General features: G+C 44.0%; 1 protein-coding gene across 2 annotated transcripts in view; it reads left to right on the forward strand.

Moving 5' to 3' along the window:
* Positions 1-13645, forward strand: part of LHFPL2 (LHFPL tetraspan subfamily member 2) — a 313091-nt gene that overhangs the window by 221029 nt on the left and 78417 nt on the right. Inside the window, exon 4 of one of the 2 annotated variants that reach the window (XM_069223350.1) lies at positions 8810-8888. The gene's annotated coding sequence lies outside the window, so the exon portion shown is untranslated. The remainder of the gene's footprint in view (positions 1-8809; positions 8889-13645) is intronic. The other variant, XM_069223340.1, reaches the window with a different exon arrangement.

The raw sequence follows: 13645 nt of genomic DNA on the forward strand, positions 1-13645 counted from the left end.
CAGGATGAAGGGCACCTGATGCCTAGATTCTTTCAGGGTCTGGTTAATTTGTTTCCTCGCCCAGTACGTTCCTTTCCTTCCTGGGATTTTTCTTTGGTTTTGGATGTTTTGACAGAGGCCCCGTTTGAGCCACTGGGGGACTGTGATTTACGCCATCTGTCTTTGAAGACGTTCTTTTTGGTAGCCATTACTTCGGCTCGTCGGTTAGGGGAGTTGGGGGCATTGGCCTGTTCCTTTCCTTTTTGTAAGGTTTTTCCCGATCGGGTAGTTCTGGTTCCGGTTCCTTCCTTTATTCCGAAGGTCAATTCTTCATTCCATTCCCGTCAGGAGGTGATCCTTCCTTCATTTTGTCCTGATCCCTCCTCAAAGGAAGAGGTCCGTTTGCATTCGTTGGATGTACGCAGGGCTTTATTGGAGTACCTGCGGGTGGTGGCTTCTTTTCGTAAGGGGGATTCGCTTTTTGTGAATTTCGGTCCGGCACGTAAAGGTGAGAAACCTTCCACGGCTTCCTTGAGTCGGTGGGTGAGATCTTTGATTCTGTTGGCCTATTCCTTGAAAGGGGTAGTGCCGCCTCAAGGGATTCAGGGTCGGTCTACCAGAGGTATGGCGGCTACAGTGGCAGAACTACAAGGGACCTCCGTGGTGGAAATTTGCAGGGCCGCCACTTGGGCTTCACCTTTGACGTTTGTGCGTCATTATAGGCTTTCGGACTTGGGTAGTTTGGAGTCGGTATTAGGTCACCGGCTCTTATCCTCTATGAGGTAATAGGGGTAGGGTGTTTTGGTGTCCTTGGGGCAGGATATGAATAAAGGTTCTTGCAACTCAGTGTCCGTCTCCTGTGTTTTTCTTGCTATGTCTCATTGGTTTAAAAGGAAGGCGAGGGAGGGACGGGAGGTAATGCGTCCATTTTCTTACGATAATGGCATTACTCCTAGTCCTACTCCCTCGCCTTCCTTTTCCGTTCCCTCCCGGTACGGACTGTCCGAGTTGCTGCTTGGGCTTGGTTTTTGTACAGGAGGAGGTAAGGGTGGGGGGAGGTTTTAAAGGGGAAGGGAGGGTCTAGGGGGAGGCGGGAGGCCTCATTGGTTTAAAAGGAAGGCGAGGGAGTAGGACTAGGAGTAATGCCATTATCGTAAGAAAATGGACGCATTAAACCTGCCTATGCATCTCTAATACATGTTTGGAAAAAATGTTCTTACTGGGGCAGAAAGGTTAAAATTTGGAGCTGAGTGATATAAACTGTGGAAGTGGGATACTGCATAGTGAGTTTCATTGGTAAACAGTGGAAGATGGAGTTAAATGTCATGTCTGGCTTTTTTTGACTACCATTTAAGGCTAGGAACCCTCGTTAGCCACAAAACCAGATTATTCTGTATGTCTCAAGAAGGGTAACTATGGTATTTGAAAAATAACTCCTTTTAAACACTTTCTAAAATGGCATGTTTGGTAAGTCTCCATGGCCCCTGAACAGAAATAAACTCCGGAGAACCCTTCTGAACCTCACTCGGAGAATGCACACCTTTGCTACTTACAATCCACCTTTAAGTGTTTCCTATTATAGAGATATTCTTGCCCTTTCCAGTGATGCAGGCATATTGTCCAGCAGCACTTAAAGATGGCATATTCTGTGGAACGCTTTCTACGTTTTTTAATTCATTCATCGAGATAGAACTACGATGCAGGATACTTCATCCTGCCCTTCATAGCAACATCTATACCTTTTTATGTCCAGTTTTCAGAAGTGATGCATGTTTGCTCTCAGTACGTAGGAACGTGTCCTAAAAAATAGATTGAGCTCTCAAGCTACTCCCTTTGACCCATCGTAAGGCGACGATTCAAGGGTAAGTCAATGTCACCATGATGTCTATCAAGCAAGTGGACAAGCGCTGCGCTGTCCAGAACTATCAACTGAATAACTTTGTTAGGTGCTTCACATTTACTCTTTAGCACAACTAAAACGACCGAAGATTTCCAAAACAAGTGCAGCTTCAAAAAGATGTGTATAAAAAGTTTGCTTACGCAACAAGTTTCACGTTGGCATCTCTTACAATTAGCAATTCGCTCTAACAGGCATTTAATTCTCTTTCCACGCAGTGCTATTCACAGCCCCTCGGAGGGGAAGAATAACGCTTTTACCAAACTAATCCATTATGCATACAGTCGAATTACGTGGATGCAGTGAGAGAATGAAAGCAAAGAAAGAGATTTTCTTCAGAGCTTTTGGAATAATAACTGTGAACTGCACCTAACCCCGAGTGGGCGTGGTCAACTTTTTAAAGTGACAGTACTCTTTTTACCGGGGATACGCACTATGAGATGGAAATACAAACACATGCATCGTAAGCATGTCATGGGGTTAAAATGTTTGATTTTGCCCCAAAAAAAGTGGTGCTCCTTGAGTTTTTTTTTTTTCTTTTTTTTTTTTTTTAACCTAAAAATAATGCAAACATACAAAAGTTAGCACACCTCGCGATTGTTCCAAATACACCAGGCCCAAAAGGGTTTTAATGCCTAAGAGTATACTGCCAAAATCACACTTGTGTGCCTTTATGCATTTAACACGTACACAAACATTTTTTTAACAAAACGAAATCCGAGTCATACAAGTGGTCATCTTTCCTGAGAGTGAATCTTTCCACTGATTGTCGCAGTAAAATCTGATAGACGCACCAAAAGAGTCAGCTCAGCCCAATTGCATCCTATTAATTGGTGGCCAGATGCAAACACTCACTGAAGTGAACAGGCTTCAGTCTTCACCCACCCTGAGGCGACCTCAGTGACGTCATGGTCTATTAGAACTTTACTTAAACTCCAATCACATTTTCATTCCACGGCAAGGTTCACAACAGTGGTTCAAGCTATATTCAGCTATATTGGCTACTTGAAGACTTATCACTTTTCTACCCGACGACAAGGTTTTAAGCAATTTAAATAAATAAATATTCAAGAAGATTGTGATCCCAGATCGCCCATCTTGGCTAGTTCCTATATGACAATGCCAGTGTAGAAGGACGGCATATGCTCCATTTATCTTCTCTCCCACCATAGAAAGCGTTAAAAGATCTATGTGCACCCTTCTACTCCCCTTTCACCAACGTTCACTGCTAGGTTGAAAATTGTGACCTTAATTTGTGCTATTTACAGACAACACTGTTATTTTTCAGTGTGCACTCTAGTTGAAGCTGTATATTATCAAACATATACAGGGATGTTCCATAGTTGAATGCTTGGTTGTTGTAGTAACACCCAGATGCATTTTAAGCTAAATGAAGTGTAACTTACAAGCAGTGTAACATTGTGCATGTTTGACCTGGTCCTCCAGTGTGTATCACGTTTGTGATGGAGGTAGTGGCCTAGCTTCACCTCAGCTTGCTAAGAACTGTGGTACTCGTGTCTGTCCGAGGGCACCTTGCATCTCTTATTCTGTGCTAGAAAAATCAGTTTCTAAGAGTCACCCATTCAAGTCTTGGCACCTCAGAAGCATTCTGCTGAAGGTGGGATTTTCTCACCAATCACAGTGAATGATCTATGCAGAGAGTGTTCCTAACGACCTTAAGTTAAAGGCTTTGGCTGTGAGCCAAGAAGAACCTGCGAAACCTCTGAAATAAGGGTATGTGAAAGAAGCCTTTCCTGACCCGATAGCATTCACAATGGCATGGTAAATGTGTCTAGTCAGCCATAACTATGACATAGGTCTCATCCAGAACAGTGTGGGAACACTATCACTGCAGCCACTCACAATTACAGAACTTTCCAACCAATGCCGACAGAATATGCTTCCCGGCAGGATAATGGTCCACCTGCCCGAATAAGATGCAGGCGGACCATAGGTTTAATCATGTCGCCTTCTGTGTTGTGATTAAACCCCTCAGAGGGCCCTGTGGAGAAAGAGTCATGTGAGGGAAATGTCGAATTCTGTCCGCCTGATTTAGATGGGTGGAATTAGGGGTCAGTTTTCACCGCCTGCCATCGCCAGGAAATCCCTGGTGGTAAGAGGCAGTGAAAACTGCTAAATGCTCTCCTTGCCATGAGAAGAGGCATCCCATGGTGAATAAAGTATTCTGTTTTTATTCACAAAAACAAAATCCTGTTATCCTGTTTTGGGATTTTTTTTTTTTTTTTTATAAATTAAAGAAAGAAAACTGTTTTGTTCAGGTCTCCGTCATGTTGACAATGACCTGTGGCAAACAGTGGAATGTATTGATAGGAACCGCCATGACAGCAGTTCCTAGCAATGCTTTCTAAATAACTACCAAGTTGGCAGTTATATACAAATCTGTCAGGGTGTCCCTCCATCTGTGCGATGGAGTAATTTACTCCACCACTCGGGCGGACCAGCAGGCTGTCCGCCAGGAAATAAATCACCCCTCAGTCTACATTACGCTGGTGTACTGGCGACACTTTGTATAACGCCTCTAAATGGTGTCCACAAGCAGCCTTACACATGCTAAACTACAACAAGACAGCAACAAATACAGCAGAACCAACTGCATTGGTGGTCATTGGCCCATTGGCAAGACATTAAGGATGTCGGAGAAGGAGGGATTTCTGAATCTGTGTCTATCACTACACTTGTGCCAAGTAACGTTTTTTTATTGGCCCACATGTATTTTCACTGGCATGGCAATGCATTAAAAGTGGCACTGCAGAGACGTGATACTGTTTTAGTTCTATTTATGTATAAGGCTGGCCAAGACTATGCAAGGTCAAAACACATTGGCTTCCTTTTTGTATTCTGATGTTAATAAAACGTACTGGTACCTTGAACACCGTCCAACTAAGGCACAAATCTGGATCAACGATGATACAATGAATCTCAAAGAAATTTGATATTCATGAAAGAAGTGACACAAGCAGATGGACACGCCAAAAATTTGGCTTCAGCTTTCCTCGAGTAGTATGAGATTGTTTCAGTAACTGCTCGGTTAATTTTCAAAAATCATCATGAGTGAAGATTTCATTTGGAATTAGGAATGTGGAATCAATACAGTCCTGAGATCCCTTGAGATATGCAAGCAGGTACTGTCACCGATGTTCATTCCATCTCAATGCAGCGATTTCAAAAGTTACATCCACTTGTTTTCTCTGGAGTCCAGTGGTCTTGCCTTTAAGTCATGTTCCTCAGTCCTGACTAAATTCAAAAGATATACCTATCACAAAACACTTTTCACCTACTCCAAGAAGCAATCGGAAGTCAGTGGGGATAGTATCTGTAACACTTTATCCTCGGGTCCAAACAGGTATTGGCAAAAGTGACTAAGTCTGTCCTTGGGAAGCTTGTGTGATAGTTATGTTTATTATTTTATTGCAAGCATACGAAAAATGGGAGGAAAAAAAACATAGGAAGCAGGATTCTATTAAACCTCAAGGCGAGGCTTACTTTATTTTAATTTTAATATGTTGTTAGAAACGTATGAGCACCAAGTTTGGATAATGTCACCCAAACTTGGTGTCCATTCGCTTGCAATAACAAATAAAAATAAAGTAAGCCTCACCCGGACGTTTATTAGAAACTGTTTCCTGAAAGGCAGGTGTACCTAAAAAGGGTATAAAGGCCCCCTTATTTTTATTTTATTTTTTTAACAGTTTTTACTGCATGTCACAGGAAAACATGGTTTCCCTTGGCACAAAGAAAAACTACTACTGGCTGTCATTTACTGTAATCTGAAGAAATAGTGTAAACACATAAGGAAGACTAAAAACCATAAAAAAAGGATAATTAATGGAAAGAAAAAAGCGTTGACAAAGCAAAGTATTGACTAACCAACCAGGCACTGAAGTGCTCTTCTGTAAAGGCAGATTTGCCCATGTTAACAGGCAAATGCCCTCACTCGCAGTGCAGAGGCAGTGGCTGAAGTGGGAGGGCCTCTGCCTCATGCTCCAGTGGGCAGAAGCAAAATGTGAATGACAGCTAGACAAGCCAGTGGCTGAAGATGGCTGACCATAACCCCATGTATGTCTGTAAATGTGTAAGTATTTTTAGTCACGATTTCTTATTTTACATGACCCTGACAATCTTTATAAAGCTGTCTGTAGGCCAGTCCTAAATGCGTGTGCTGACCGCTTCATTGCGTACAAACTACGTGCAATTGGTCAAGGGATCTAATCATGGTGAAGAAACTCCGCAAACCACTCGATAAGGCCAGAACCAATTGTACAAATAAATGACGCTCTTGTTTCATTTTATTTCCCTCGAACAAATGCATGACTGCATCTAAGATGGCTGCCCTAGTTGCAATTCCTTATATTGCATTAAGTGAGGCTCGTGCAGTTAGGCCCCCCCGCCGATCACTAGTTTCCTTGAGAGGCCTGCGTGATTCGCCATCGTGCAGTGGGTTGTTTTGTTGCTGAAGCTGCTCTTCTGACCTCGCCTTCGCATCCTGTATTCTATAAGGTATCCTTTGTGAATCCCTTTTGAATGTAAGCCCAACCAGTAATTCTAATTATTGACAGCTGCGTGTGAGGCCGCTGTAATGCAGGTGCGGCTCGCATGGCCGGGGCCTGTCGGTGGAAAAAGGGGGTGCAGAGGGTGCCAGAAAAAAATAATTTAAAAAGTTACCTGCTTTGCTCCCGCGCCGCGCTCCCCTCCTGTGGCTGCTGCAGGCACAGGCTCCCAGCCTGCCCTGCACCAATCCTGACGCTGCTCAGCATCAGGATTGGCTGGGAGCGCCCAGGCAGACTGGGAGCCTGTGCAGGCTCTCTCCAGCCGAGAGAGCCCTGTGCGCATGTGTGTTTGGCCGGCCAAGCACACTGAGGGGAGTGCACAGTGCACTCTCCTCAGCTCGTCACCCCAATGCCCCGCCCCTTTTACATGGAAAGGATAATAAGCAGAGTTTGTTATCCTTTCCATGTAAAAGGATTTGCAGTTGCTGCTGGGGGATGGGGTCAACATTCCTCCGACCATACGGAGGAGCCACGCCTGCTGTAATGAATGGCCCAACCTCCTAATAAACTTAAATGGAAAACGGATACAGTTCTCTTTTCTGGGCCAATTCCCCCTCAACTTACAGTTCGTTTGCTTTGGGGAGTCCTTTCTTTAATGCATTGTTCACATGAGAAATATAATATTCTGAAGATACTAAACGTTTTAGAAGTTCTTGTGAAGAAAAGCGTCGTTTAGCAAAGAATAGCAGGCATGATTGTGCAATCACCTCCCCACATGATCCATTGCAGAGTGTTACTGTGAAAGCTGTGAAGCGTACTGATTGTCCGGTTGGCAAGCAGTTCATCGTTCGTGGTAGTGGATGTGCAACCAGTTTTCTAAAGTGGGGCCCCAGTAATGGCTTAATGAGCCCTGCATTTATGCGTGCACGGGGATCGCTGTGGGCGCTGCACAGTGGTGGGTGTACAGAAAAGGAATACCCAACATGGGTTTCAAGGGGCAGCCCAAAGGAAGAGGGCGAATTCCCAGCAGGGAGAGAAGGGCGGGAGTGAGGGTATTTACATGAAGCACAGAAGAGCAAGGACTTATTTGTGGGGCGGGAGTCATGCTCTCAGTTCTACATTGTTTTGGACAGAGAAGTGAGGATTGAAGACAGGCTCTCCGTGGCCCTCTTGCATGGTCTTTTTACATCTAATACTCAGTAACCAACATCTGTGATTAGCGCGATCATATGAACAGCACTGGAACTTGGGCTGGACTTCGAGAGAGGTTTGAAAACGTGTGTGGTGTTGCTGTTCTCTACTGGGCCCACCATGGCAGCATTGTGTGTCCATGGCATGTAGACTGAAGAGCTGCCTTTTCTTGTTACTAGGAGAAAGAGCCAAATACCTTCCTTTCAGGCTGCTTCCATTCTGAGGTAGTAGCTGTGTCCTCCGAGGTCTCTTTGTGCTCACAATCTACTCTGTGGTTCTCCAGAAAAATAAAATAAGAGGTTTTCATGGTGAATTGGGATCATTTACGTAGTTTAGAGATTCTATCACGGCACCACAGAGTACAAAATCTAAAGAGTAACCACTGAAAACCTCCTTCTGCCACCACCCTTTACTGCTGGATGGACACTTTGTGCAGGTGGAGTTTCAGTTCTCCATGACCTACAGATCAAAAATGCTGCCACCGAAACACCTCTTAAACTTTGGATTTTTAGGAGCACAAAGTTCAGCCCTGACCTCTGCTTGGTGATGCATGGGTTGGTGTTTTTGAGCTAGGACTGTGAGGACATCCTATTGATGGGGTCCCTAAATCAACTTTACCCTTAAAAGGCAGTGGAAAACACAGCAATGCAGATAATCTCAGGCACCCCGTGCTTTAGTACACCCTAAGTCATAAAGAAGAGTCTCAGCTCTAATCCTTTTCACCCCAAAACAGTAATTGATGCACACACTGCACTGGTGACTGTCCCACGGTGAAATCTCTGCCTAATGGCTTTGTAGACAAGCGGTCTTGAACTACCATTGCTTGTCCACCATGTCTGCCTCAACTGCCTTACAGGGTTACTAACTATCTTTTACACTCAGGAACTGGTGGTGAGGTTTGGAGCCTGAAGAAGGGGCCTGATTAGACCTTCATAGGACCACCTTTCTCAATCGCCTCACCACCAGTTTTTAAAGCAGCTGTTAATGTAGTTATGGTCTTTACAACCAGGTATCCTAATATCAGGGCCACTGTAATCATTTGGCAGGATCGAGTAAATTATGCGGCAAGAAAAGGCAAATTATGCAGCCTAACGTGGCTCAATTTCTGATAATTCAGTATGTTGTCATTTTTACACTAATTACACTGGGTATTGGTTGCGCCTCATTATTACCTCTGGTGTAAGTCAATTACTCATCATTGTTTTGCTAATCACTGTGTTTCTTTCTTTTTTAGACAGTTTGGTGGAACATGTGGAACTGGAGTACTGATTTCAATTCCGATACAGTCATTTAAGAAAAGCGTTTTGGCAGTGGTAAGTAGAACATGGAAAAGAAAAATCCTCTCCTGCCTGGAAGCGTTGTAACATAGTTTGTAAACAGCCAGAATAAACATGCTATTTGCTGTGGACAAGCAGGAAATGTTATGTTGGCACTTTTATCGCACTAAAACTTAAAAGCGTGCTGTGAAACAGTAGAAGGCATCTGAAAACTTTCTTAATACTCCTTTTATTACTTCTCCGGCAGGACGGCCCTTTATGAGTATTAATTAGGCCCAGGAAACATTGTAATAAGACCGGCATAGCATGCGTAACTACGGCAATTTTGCGTTGCACTTCTCCCACAAAATTCACGAAATGACACCACTTCCAATATATACTGTTTATGGCAAAAATGTTGCCATGAGTGCACAGAAATAACTCGGACGGCCAGAAGCGAGCAGCTTTTGATCTTGGCACTTATTTTCTACACTTTTTTTTTTTTAACCACAAAATGCTTTTTTCTTATTAAAAATAGAGATGAGGACTCATTTCTTGCGCAAATATAATGCTAAATGACAGATTTGCATTTTTTGTCATTAAGCCAACATTTGGCATAATTATGAGAAAGCAAATTTTGCGACTTTCGCACACCCCTATTATTAATGAGGGATCCCCAGAATCTCACCTCTAAGCCCGAGTTTGAATTTTGGCGAAAATTTTGCATTTGTTAGGGCACCTTCCAAATGTAAAATTCCACCAAACCGAATTTTGTGACTCAGGATTGACATTCAGTAGACCTTCTTTGAATTGGACACATTTTCACTTTGGGTAAATCTATACCAATGTTTCTGTCTTATAGGCCTACATTCTCAGTGGCCCGGAAATACTGATACTGTATTCCCACACCCAAAATCACTATTGGTGTCGGGATCCGTAAAACCGAGATGCAGGAGTACCGTGGTGTTGTCGGATGTACCCAGAGTAATGATGATTTGTCAAGGGAATTGATGTTTCCACAGATATTCCCAGATTTTCAGATTGTTTTCCATCTGCGCATTTGTCAGGGAAATATTCAAGAAAACATTGGGGTTGTGGTTTAAAAGCATTCCTTGCAACCCCGATTGCCTACTGTAGCCCTGTGTAGGTACACATAATAAGAAAATGCAATGCAAAAAGTGTGTTTTTATTTACTGGCCGAAGGCTGTGTCCACTGTTTCAAGACGATTAGTGCGCTTCTGAAAAAGTGGTCCTTAGGTGGCAAGGAGGAAACGCTCCAAGATGGAGTGCGCCTCATGTCAAGGCCTGCTGTGATGTTTGGGCAAAGTTTGTGCTGCCTATGATTGTTTTTAAGCCTCTTATGCCTTTAAGCAGGATTACATGCACTGGAGCTATTTGGGTGAACTCTTTTTTTTAAATCCTACTTGGTGTGTGTACAGAAGGGTCAAAGCTAGCATGTGCTTCACACTTGGCATGACTGCAGGCGTAAAAATGGTAAGCCGAATTACAAATGTAGATTTTCTCTGCTGTTACCCAAAATCGCTGTAAATAGACTTTCCATTGAATTCTGAAATGGACTGCATGTGGTCACTTTGAGGTCCACTGGCGAAGCAGCTGTTGAAAACCCACAAAAATCCACTTTCTGTTCTACTCCCGGGAGGTTGTCTGTCTTGACTCTGAACACTGCCGTGATATTAATAACAACATTTCCTTCAGCTCTTCACAATGCAGTTTGCCTTCTCTCGGTGCTGTATAGGGTACGCATTAATATTACCTAATGAGAGTGCTAAACCTCGCCAGGATCCGAGCTTGTGGCCTGCAAGCCGCTGCTGCTGACTAGCATGTACATGAAACTCCCCAGCACTTCTTCCCTGCCAGTAGGATGCATAACACATGGCCGCCTTTCTCTTATATCTCTATTTAGATGTTTTATGGCTCGATACTTTTTTTAGTTGTTTTAAAATTTGTGTCCCCAATCCACCTTTGCCCTTCCATCCTCGGGAGCGGTTCAGACATCTCATTGTATCTTCCTGCTGGCGTCTCCTCTTTTCTGTGAGTAGCACCTTGCTTTGTGTTCTTCGGGGAATGGGTGGTGCAGTCCACTCTGCAGTATCAGTAGCGCCCTTGGTGTCCTTGTTCGTGTGACTTCACTGCGCTCTTTCCCAAAGTAAGGCAGTAGTGGAGCCCACATCTCCACCGTGAGCTCTCAGCACTTCGAAGTGTGTCATTTTCTCCGTCTAGAGGGTGCACCAGTATCTGTGGTACCAATCTTGGGGCTGTAGAATGAGTACTTTACCCCCACCTTAATGGAATTGTCTCTTTAGCAATAAGCAATATAATGTTAAGCAGTACTAACACCTTTTTGCGAGAAACAGCTGGCATCAGGAAACCAACCGAGAAGCATAACCCCAGGGTCCTCCGTGAACGGTTATCGCCAATGCTTCCCTTATAGAGTTTCTTTCAGGACTTCAGCTGACAAGTTCCTCAGTTGCAGTGCCCCATAGGGGACTTGTTTGCCATCCCTTTGCGCAGGCCTTTACATGGCCAGGTACTGTCTAGTACTGAGTACTTGCACTTCTTGAATTTGAAAGTGAGAGTACCTGCACTTCGCAGCATTGCTGCAGTACAATTAATGGGGGCGTACTGGCACTTCTCAGGAGAAAGCAGGTACTCTAAATAGTGAGTACCTGCACTTCTGTATTTCCATTTAAAGCACTGCCTTTGCTATGCTGGTGTCTGGGCCACAGGGCTTTGGCATCATTCCCTTAATAACTGGTTCTTCATGCCCCTTGTGGTGGCCGTTTTATCCAGGCAATACTCGTTGCTTATCTGCCTTGTTTCTCAGTATGTGGTGCAAACTGTCCCTGGTTTGGTTTAGACTGTTGGCAGTTGCCTTACAGCTTATACTCTCCATATGAGCTAATGCTCCCAGGAACCCGCTCAGTATGCAGGAAAGATACAGAACTCATGGCTGCGGGAGGGTGTAGAAACTACGCAGTCACACTCATTTCTAGGGCACCGCTTTATGTCTCTAGTGGGGTCTTCATTCGCCCTACGGGTTCACCTTCCACCTGACCGTTGAGTGTGGGTAGCCGTGTGTTTGGAGTTCTGTTTTCTGTGCACACTTTTTTCTAACTGGGGATCAGGGGTGGACATCACACTCTGAATTGGGCCTCTTCAACTCTCACACTTTACATGAATTCCTACTGGGAAACACGTCTTGGGCCGACTAAGGCCCAACTCGTCGGCTGTCCAGGATTAGCCTTGTAGAGCAAAGACTCAAGACTCCGTTGGGTCCTGTTGCTCTTTAAAGGGCCCAGAGTATCTTATCTTGGCTTGGCCGGTGGGGTTGTGTTCATGGTCTCCTTCAATTGTCTCTTGTGGGGACTTCAATGCTGCATCTCATTGCAGTCTTCTCCATGAGACCCTGTGGCAGGTCCTCCAAGTACCTGTCGGCAGTTGCTTTACCCCTGGGTCATGTCAGCTGCTCTGATCAAATCTGACGCAAGTCTCTCGTTCCTCGGTTCTACCTCCGTGTCTGCGACTGCTCAGTCTTCATAACGTCCTCCTTGTGGTGCTGCTTTAAAAGCCAGTGCAGCATGCTTGAGCCTTGATGTCCCCCCTGAGGTTGGGTGACCAGAATTTTAAAGCCAAAACCCGGGACAGTTCACAAAAACAGAGGAAGGATTAAACATTTTTCTTCAATCGAGTGCACAGGATGGCAGTGTTCATCAGCATAGAATTACAAAAGAGGCACTAAGAGCATAAATCAGATGCTATTTTTAAAGCCAGTGTAATGCCTGTTAATTACGTTGCTCTCTAATAACACCTGATAAGTGTATCTGCTTTGGAAAACAAAAAAACAAAAAAATCACATCTCACTGATGTCAGGCAACTCTTTAAAATCGGGACATGAGCTAAATTTCCCAAAATCTGCTGGGACAGCTGGTGAAAACTGGGACTGTCCCGGGAAATCTGGGATGCCTAGTTACCCTATCCTCGGGGGACCATCGGGTGCCTATGGGGGTGGCCATTTTGCCGTTGGGGTGGCAGTCACTCATCAAGTCTGTGTGGGATAGCAGGACGCCTCTGATTCCCTCCAGAAAGTCTGTGGCAGAAGATCACTTGCTGTGGTGCCGATGATGATCCTGATAAATCAAAAATATTCACACAAGCAAGAAAGGAGAAGAAAATGAGCCTCTTGATCCACCACGATCTTGGCCCGCCTCGTTTATATTCATAGTAAAATTGGTCATATTCGCACTATGGTCCATCCATCATACTTGTTCTCAGTCATATCTTGAGTAATGTCTTTGGTTTATTTTAGAAACTGTAGATTACTACTTCTGGTGGGAGTATGTTTTATTGTTTACAGTTTGGACTGCTTCCAGGATGCCAGAGCATTTTACATCAGGAAATAACTAATAGAGCAAACATATAATACAATTGGACAATCTAAAAAAAAAAAGCAAGCAATAAGTGCAGAAACTTAAAGAAACTAAGCAATATATTATAAGGAGGGTATCCAGGAACACAAGTTGAAATCATGGTAGACATATAACAGATGTCTAAGAAGTAGGTAGATTTTCTGTTAGATTTGCAGTGACTCTGAGGTTGAGTAGCTCAGAGAAGTGTATGATCAGCAAGGAGAACCTATATCCATTATAGTACAAGGTTAAAGGGTGATTCTGAAGATCATTTTTCAAATCTCTCAAAGCAGTAGCAAGTCCTGTATTTATTAGCAGAGAGTTCTTTATCCTGGGGATTTTCTGAGAAGGAATTACAGGGCTTCCCCCCCTAAAGTTTGTGATTTC

Source organism: Pleurodeles waltl, chromosome 1_1, assembly GCF_031143425.1.
Source record: "Pleurodeles waltl isolate 20211129_DDA chromosome 1_1, aPleWal1.hap1.20221129, whole genome shotgun sequence".
NCBI classification, from domain to species: domain Eukaryota; kingdom Metazoa; phylum Chordata; class Amphibia; order Caudata; family Salamandridae; genus Pleurodeles; species Pleurodeles waltl.